The sequence below is a fragment of the Chrysemys picta genome, chromosome 16, assembly GCF_011386835.1.
Source record: "Chrysemys picta bellii isolate R12L10 chromosome 16, ASM1138683v2, whole genome shotgun sequence".
In the NCBI taxonomy this organism is placed as follows: domain Eukaryota; kingdom Metazoa; phylum Chordata; order Testudines; family Emydidae; genus Chrysemys; species Chrysemys picta.
Window position 1 is genome coordinate 32074390 of NC_088806.1, and position 9072 is coordinate 32083461.

Below are 9072 nucleotides of genomic sequence, written 5' to 3' on the forward strand. Positions count from 1 at the left end.
AAGGTTCTTAAAGTACTGTACCTATTGGGTCATCCAGTGCTCTGGATCTATGACGCTTTTGGCCTGAGACATTCTGCTGCTGCATGGAAAGGTACAGTGTTGCTTCACTAGGGGGGCTGTAACTACGCAAACAAGAGTTACATTTCCATGCAGAAGCAGCAAAACAGAAATGTTCAGCCTAAAGCCACTCATTTTAGAATGAGGAAAATGCCAAGAACAAAAGTAAAGTTTCCAGGAGAGAGTGCAGCATGTGTTATCTCCACAACAGGTGCAGCACCTCAGAAGAGAATGGCAGCTGTCTTTGTTTTGTGTGTACTGTACCTTTACGTTTCTGCTACCTCTCCCAGAATGCAAAGACCTCACAGTTGCAAGCTCCATACACCCAGTCATGCTATGCTAATGCTCCTGAGCGAGGCTTTGCCAGACACCCAAGCAGACTCAGGGTGAGCTGAGTGCTGTACAGTTAATAAGAGGGCTGGGTCATCTGTCCGACCGACCAGCTCCGAAATGGGAATTTAGTAAACTCTGGGGGGTGAGTGGCAAATTACTGGCTATTAGAACTAATGGGATTATTGAGTACTTTACCTAAAACTAGCAGGTATGTCAGAAGCTGCTGTTGTGAGCACCCACATCTCCACAGGTCTTTCTCCCTTCAGTATGCAGGAAGATCAGAGAAGAGCCATCCTGGGTCAGACCTATGGTCCATCTAGCCCAGTATCCTGTCTTCCAACAGTGGCCAATGCCAGATGTTTCAGAGGGAATAAACAGAACAGGGTGATTATCGAGTGATCCATCCCCTGTTGTCCAGTCCCAGCTTCTGGCAGTCAACCCTAGTTGTCACCTGCTGCTCAGTTTAAAATCATGCATGATCGCATTGGGAGTTCACACCCTGTAAGGGAATGGCAGAGCCTAAATGCTCACCATGGTCACGCACCCTTGCAAGTGGCTTTTCAGGCATGTGGCTATGCAAAAAGTATATGTGACTATAGTTACTCAGGAGTCTGTTTACATACATGCTGTGGTCCATGTTTAGTCAACACCAGTATCACTAAAGGTTAGTCTCTATTTTGCATGTACATGTTTGTGAATGTACACACGTGTGGGAGTGAAGTGTACCTGCGTGCAATCCAGACTATCCCCTTGTCACAGCTTCTGTCCTTTAGTCACTAAGCATCTCTGCACCACCAGGCCCTGACTCCAACACCATTTAATTCAGCTTAACAAATCCCAAACCGATGCCCTGCTAAGTGGCAAGAAGAGGCTTCTCAGACCAAACTCCAGCCCCCTCTGCTCCATCCTCACCCCAAACTGTCCAGGCTTCCTCTCTGAATGAAACCCCACTAAACCGCATATTCAATCCAAATCCCTCACCACTTGCATCTTCCTCTCCAGAACCCCAGTCTGCAGGTCCTCACTCCCATGAGGAACCCAGGCATTCCACTCTCTCCTTCTTCCTTCCCCTGGGCCCACAACTTCTGCCGAGATTGGTCATTGAGTCTTCATCTCTTCTCATCTGGACAACTCCCAACCACCAATCTTACTGCCTTGAGCCCCTACTCTTCATGCATGGAGCAGCATCTCCCCTCTCTTGTACCTAGAACTGGGGCCTCACAGCAATCCTCTTCCACTGAAATCATCTTGGTTTCCTGTCCCTTCCAGAAACCATTATAAAATTCCCCTCCTCATTGGCAGGTCCCTCCATGGGTTTGACCCCCTCTTCCACTCATCTAATAAGGTCTAGGGGAGTGACAGGGTGGGTGAGATGGACCAACCTCTGTTGATGAGCGAGACAAGCTTTCAAGGCACACAGAAGTTGGCCCAATAAAAGATACTACCTCACCCACCATGTCTCTCTAATATCCTGGGACCAACATGGCTACAACTAAACTGTATACAGGATCTAGTGGAAGTGTTTTAGAGTCCCTCTCACCCCAAGATCTAAATAGTCCTTCCTTGCCCATTTTCCTGATAAGTTCGGCAATAACCCTGCAGGGCTGTCAAGCTGGGACAGTTTGAACAAGGAAGAGTTTACAAAAAAAGTATAAGCAGGATTTTCAAACATCTAATTGAAACTTGCAGCACCCCAGCACAAAAGGAGTCTCTCTGCAGGTTTGAACCTGGGAGAGGAGACGGTCAGGCTAGGAGCTAAAGGAGCAGAGGAGTGGAGGGGGCAAAGAGGCTTAGATACAGTTTGGCATATGCTCAGATGGAAATAACATCTATTTCAAATGCACAATTTGCTTTGGCTGGGTGGCAGGAATAGAGACTTCCAAGTAGCGGATGGCATGCACCTCAGGAAATGTATTCCAAGTGGAAGCCTGCTGTTGGTAAAGGCATGACAGATACAGCTGAGAAAGGACACAGCTGGCTGCCTGGGCTCTTTGCATGCCCCCGCTCTGCCTCCTGCAACAGAAGGGAGCTGTACAACACACACACATTAGTCTATGAAACCAGCCCACCCACTTTCGGCTGATGCCAGCAGCATCCTAACCAGGATGTGTCACCCTCCTGTCTGCAGCACACTAACTGTTCAGGGGTGGGTTGGGGAGAGTGGAGACGGCTGGAGGCAGGGACCACTTGGCAGCCTCTTAAAGCATTGCAAAGCTAAAGGGGATCCAGGGACAAACAATCAATCTCAGCCGATGGGAAGCAGCAGCCCTAATTGGAAATGAAAATACACCTTTCCCTCCTGCTCCATGTGCATACACGAGTGGCAACAGCCAGAGAGAGAGAGAGACACCCTATATTATTATTAACCCTCCCATGGCCAGCAGGGAGGAATGTCACAGCAAGAAAGCAAATGTAGCCTCTGGCAAGCAAAGATCCAGGAGTCAGGTCTAGCCTTGCAGCTGTCTTGTCAAAGTCTATGATCTTTCAGATCTCACAAGCTAAGCAGGTATGGTCTAGGTAAAAAATATTGGATAGACCTCAAAGGAATACCCAAGAGCTGCAGGGAGCAGTGCTGGTATCTTAGGTAGATACTGTTCTTTGCTTTCAGTCATATGGAACCAATGTGAAAGCATGGCACTGGGGGCACTGTATTGCAGGGAGCAGTGTGGATAGCTTACTTGGGGACACTCCCCACAAAGTAACTGCTGCGCTACAGGGAACTATGTGAGTAACGCACCAGGGCATGCTCTTCTACCAAGTTAGCACTCACCCCAGTGTCCCAGCCTGACGCTACAGGGTACCATGTTGCAGGAGGTGCCATCTTTTGTGGAAGACATAAAAGTGCAGCATGCAGCAGCCTTATCCATAGGATTCCTCAGCAACCCTCCCTCATCCTCCACCTGAGAGCAGGCAAGGTGGGCAGCTTGAGAAGGAGAGCACTCCCTCTGAGATCCCCAGTAGGAAGTAGCAATGAATGGTGGCCCAAGCACACTCTAAAGTCTCAGAAACCAGAAAGCAAATAAAATTACCCTCAACTTTTTGCAAAAAGAACAGGAGTACTTGTGGCACCTTAGAGACTAACAAATTTATTAGAGCATAAGCTTTCATGGACTACAGCCCACTTCTTCGGATGCATACAGAGTGAAACATATATTGAGGAGATATATATACACACATACTCTCTGCATATGATATGCATCCGAAGAAGTGGTCTGTAGTCCACGAAAGCTTATGCTCTAATAAATTTGTTAGTCTCTAAGGTCCCACAAGTACTCCTGTTCTTTTTGCGGATACAGACTAACACGGCTGCTACTCTGAAACCTCAACTTTTTGTTTTTCAGATCTTAAATCTTGTGATTTTGTGGGTTTTTTTGGCTGCGTGACATGATTTTTGGAGGCTTGGGGCTGCCCGTACTAAGGACAGTGAGTGGCATGATTGTTTTCTGACCTGGCAGGGGTTGGGAGGCTCGGGGATTTCATGTGTGCAAAGCTACAGGCTCTCTCTGTCCCCCAGCCTGTACTGGGACAGAACTGGGACTCTGCTGACTGACTCACAGGAACTGCAGCTGAGGGTTTGTGCACCACTGCCCCCTTGTGGAGTGTGCCTAAACTGCTGATTCACAACAGCTTTCTCTGCTTGGCTGAAGAGGTGCCAGGCAGGCAGTTGGAATGTCTTTGCCTCTCCTCGAGGAAACATTTTTCCCTGCCTGACGTGTGCGTCAGTCACACAGAGAACTTCAAGTCCTACATGTCACAGGTTAGCGAATCTGCTGAGGAAAGAGTGGAAACAAGGGCAATGTTGCCTTCCCAGTAGGATCTGCACATAGGTGTTAGAACTAGGGGTGCTGCCACACCCCCTGGCTTGAAGTGGTTTCCATTATGTATAGGGCTTACAGTTTGGTTCAATGGCTCTCAGCACCCCCACTCTACAAACAAATTGTTCCAGCCCCCCTGGCTTTGCACCCAGCTTCGGATCTGAGGATGGAACAGCTGCGTCTACCAGTAATGATGCTTTTCCTCTTTTTTAGCACCTGCCATGTGAAAAATCTCAGGGCATTTTGGGATGTTAGTAATGAAGCCTCCCATGAAGTAGCTGCCAGTATTAAGCTTACTTTTCAGCCTGGGAAACTGAGGCACAGGGAGGGAAAGTGAGTTACAGTCAGAGCTGGGAAAAGAACCCACGAGTCCTGGCTCCCCAGTCTCATCATTAGACCCCACTCTCTTCCTACAGCTATGGTGTTGTTTTTTATTTGGACTATAAAATAATAAACTAAGACAAAGAGAATCCGTGTGAATGTGTGTGGACAGGAAGGTGACATCGTTAACATTCATACTGTACTCTAACAAGTGAGCAAACCATACCCTGTGCTCCCCAGACAGGAGCAGGAAATGATGTAATTCATTTGACAAATCATATTTATTGACGCCATGTTGTTCCTTTGGTTGTTTGCATTTTGGGTACAGAGCAAGCTGGGGCAGCATGAATAAACACAATATGCATGAAATTCTGCAGAATTTACCAAAGCCAACTTCAGATATTGCAGTCAAGAGACACCCAAGGGAAGAGAGAGACACTCACTGTTCCCAAAACCCAAAGAGAAGGGATCAGAATTCTCTTGTGAAGATATTTTCCCCAAGGCACTGAGTGGTTTTGCCCCTGAGGAGACCAGCAAACAGGCTGGAGTAGAGAAAGGGGACAATCTGGCCACAGTGCCAAAATAATACAGACATCTCTATTCACCCCTGTATAACAGCAACACTGGCCCTTCCTTGTAGGAGGATCTCAGCTTGCTTCATGCAGCCACACATGGACCCTCCTTCTTACAGGCAGGGAAACAAAGGCACAGATAGGTGAAGCCAAAGATCCCATAATGAATGCATGGCAGGGTCCAGGGCTTTTCACCCCTCACCCTCTGCTCTCTGACCACACTGGCTCTCACTATTGTCTCAGAATACCAGGCAAGTCTCCAGCATCCCCAGCGTTTGTCTGTGAAATTCCTAGAAGATATGGGAGCCTCATAAAGGTCCCTGCTCTGAAAGGGCCACAACCTGGAACAGCACAACATGTTTCGGATGCTTCTCTGAAGTATATCTGAGCACCTGCCTAGGGTCCTGCGTGTGGGTCAGACCCAAATGTTTTCAAAGCTTGAGGGGCAGGCATTCTCACTCAGCCTCCAGCAGGTTGCCTAGCCCTACTCTCACATCATGGGCCCAGGTGACCGGCAACTGGTGAGATAATGCAATGCTGGGCAACTTCTGGATCTAAACTGCTCTAGCAGTCGGGATTCTGGTCTGCACCCCCAGTCTGCATGGGGTTGGGGATTTTCACAGCTTCACCCTTCCTTCTCTCCCCATAGCAATGTAAAGTCACTAATATAGCTAATGCCCCATGAGTGTAGCCGACCACAGCATGCAGAGGGTTAATAAAAGCACCCGACTGCTGCCGTCTGGCATGGTGGCGCCCCCAACACTCTCTGTGGAAGGGGTATAGATGCTGGCAGCGCCTTTCTCCAGCTGTGTCCAATCCAGATGGAACATACCAAGCCCCCTGTTCGCCAGGCCCTCCAGCCACCTTTCCCTTGTCCTCTTTTTCTTTCTCCTTAGCCTCCTGGGCTCCCTATATCACAGCACCTCACGTCTCTCCCAGGCTGTGCGCATGAAAGCAATAGAGTGAGACTGGGAAAGGTCAGCAGGAGGACCAGGCGCTGCCAGCTCAGTGCTGAGCCTCTGTCTTTAATTAACATCTGCTGGGCAAGCCATCCTCCCTGCACTTGACTCTTACTCCCATCTCCCCTTCCCCTCCTCTGTCATTACGCCCACAACCGGAGAGACAGGAAGGAGAGGCGATGGGGGAAGCAGAGTCCCTGGAGCTCCTCACAGCCTCCCTATGCCAAAACCAACAAAATCCCAGCAGCTGATTCCAGGAGTTGCCTGGTACATCAGCATGTTAATGAGTCCGAGGCTGAGCAGCCCAGACCGGCTGCTACCTGCTTCTGCCACACACGGAGCTTTCCTGACTTCGGGCCATTTGGGTTTTTTCCTCTTGTAATTTTTTTCAGTAAATTCAGCATTAGCAAAAGATGCTGTCTTGACAGCTCCATAAAGCGAAGCCTTCTCTCCATTGCCAGTGCACACAATGGCAGGGCAGGGCAGGCTCCTCCACGCTGCCCCAACAATGTGCTGCCCTATTGCCCTCAATGGACCCCTCCAGGCACTTGGAGATTTCAGGCTCCATGGCCCAGCCAGCCCTTGGCTGGCAGGAACAGGACAGTTAAATCGTATACACCCATTCTCTAGAAACCCACCACACCAGAGACCTACCAGACCCATCCCCGACAGGCCAATGACCAGCAATCAGCAGGTAACAACTGTCACTCACTACTGCCTGGGTAAATTGGAACCAGCAATCCAGCAAACCCCACTCCTTTCCTCATCTCCTGAGTTTGAAATTACATTTCACCATAATGACAGGTTTCAGAGTAGCAGCCGTGTTAGTCTGTATCCGCAAAAAGAACAGGAGTACTTGTGGCACCTTAGAGACTAACAAATTTATTAGAGCATAAGCTTTCGTGGACTACAGCCCACTTCTTCGGATGCATACAGAGTGGAATAAATATTGAGGAGATATATATACACACATACAGAGAGCATAAACATACAGAGAGCATAAACTCCCACCTGTTTATGCTCTCTGTATGTGTGCATATATATATATCTCCTCAATATTTATTCCACTCTGTATGCATCCGAAGAAGTGGGCTGTAGTCCACGAAAGCTTATGCTCTAATAAATTTGTTAGTCTCTAAGGTGCCACAAGTACTCCTGTTCATTTCACCATAGGTTTCTGTAAAACCCACTTTTTGACTCCACTGTTATTTCCATTGCAGAGAAGGGGCCCCATTACAGCATGTGTGCTGGGATGGGGAGTAGGATAAAGGAAGAGGAGGCAAGCGGTCTGCTGGATGAGTCAATGCTGGGGTGTCCCTGCCCCAGTGCTCCAAATAGCAACTCCTTTCCTCGCTATTGGGGGGCGGGGAGGGGATATTGCCTTCCCCACTGTTCAGGGAGTCTGTGATACAAACTGGCCCAGATCACTGCAGAAAACTGGGAAGGAAAAGAACTTTGCTTCAATACCCATCTCCCCACCCCATAAGTAAGGACCCTGTTTGGAGCTGCGACCTCAAAGGATCAGGGAGTGATTATCTCTTACTGTCCTGGCCTGACCCTGACCTTAATCCTAACCCATCAGCCTGTGTAGCTGTTGCTTCCTATCATTTTCTGTTGACTGACAGATGGTAAGCAAATGCCCTAAAGAAACTTCATGAGCTATTCTGCAATGGAGACAGGTAGAAGGGACAGGCTGGATCCTGTTGCAGATGTATTGGCACAGGGTTTAATTTAGCAACAAAATAGTTAATTGTTTTAGCATGAACTAAGCTGCACTCACTGTGAGATGCCATCTTCCTGTTGGCTAATTGTGCCTGAGAATAGTTTTAAAAAGTGATGCACTGTTCCAACTAATTTTCTAGCCCGCACCTGTATTTAATGGGTTAATCCAGAGACACAGGTCTGATACACAGCTCACTGAGAACAGAGGGCTGGCTTCCATCCCAGATAAATGGTGGTATTCAACCCTCAGTTGTTTGGAATCTCTTTTCTACATTTGATAAGAGTTAGAGATAGGCCCAGCGTACAAAATTCAGGTGCAGATTTGGAACCTCCCCAACCACAGTTGTCATCTGGTCCAGGTTTATTGCAGGCCCGTTCATACCTTGGCATTTTGTTAAGGAAACCACGCAGCTGACTTGTGATTCATTATATAGTAACCAAGCTGAAGAACTCACACTAAGCCCCTTGAGAAGCCCTATGCAGGAACAGAAGGGCTGCAGACACCTGGGATGGCGCTGGAGGGGGACAGAACCACGTAATAGGCTCCATCCTGATCCCAAGGGGCTGGTGGAGTTTGGGATAAATGGGATCTAGATCCCGGTCAGTCTTGAGTCTGCTCATCTCTGCTGAGCCCCTTTGCCCTTCCCACACCAGCCCCAGCCCGATGCAGTGACAGGGGGTATGTTTATACTGCAATTAAAAACCCATGACTGGCCTGTGCCAGCTAACTTGGGCTAAGGGGCTGTTCAATTGCTATGTAGACATTTGGGCTCGGGCTGGAGCCTGGGCTTTAGGACCCTGACAGGTGGGAGCGTCCCAAATGTCTACACTGCAATTAAACAACCCCTTACCCCAAGTCAGCTGGCATAGGCTAGCCATGAGTTTTTAACTGCAGTGTAGACATACGCAGGGAGACCCATGTGGGCAAAGCCCTTCATTACATCCATGAATTAGGACCAATTAACCATACCAGAGTTAATTACATGACTCACAGTTAGCTGCTGGAGCCATGTCTCAGTGAAGTGTTTCCTCGGTGTGTCTCTCATTCCAGCACTACGCAGCAGAGCCCCTGGAGAACAGAGAGCAGGTGAGGTGTGGTGAGGGTAAGTCCCTGCCTTGTGCTGCAGCCCCTGCAGGCAAGTGCTGTGAAATGTGCCCATTCTGACTTGGCATGCTCTGCACTCACTTGCACTGCGAACATGAGGACACAGAGTGCAGGGTATTGCCCCATCAGTCCCTGTGGAAATCAGCTCCACAGACTACACTAGGGTCAAGCAGGAAAGGCAAGGCCCT

The 9072-nt window shown here is 48.8% G+C and overlaps 1 protein-coding gene across 1 annotated transcript in view; it reads right to left on the minus strand.

Moving 5' to 3' along the window:
* Positions 1-8835, minus strand: part of BCL9L (BCL9 like) — a 102114-nt gene extending 93279 nt beyond the window's left edge. Inside the window, exon 1 of the mRNA XM_065570317.1 lies at positions 8772-8835. The gene's annotated coding sequence lies outside the window, so the exon portion shown is untranslated. The remainder of the gene's footprint in view (positions 1-8771) is intronic.
* Positions 8836-9072: the final 237 nt, after the last annotated feature.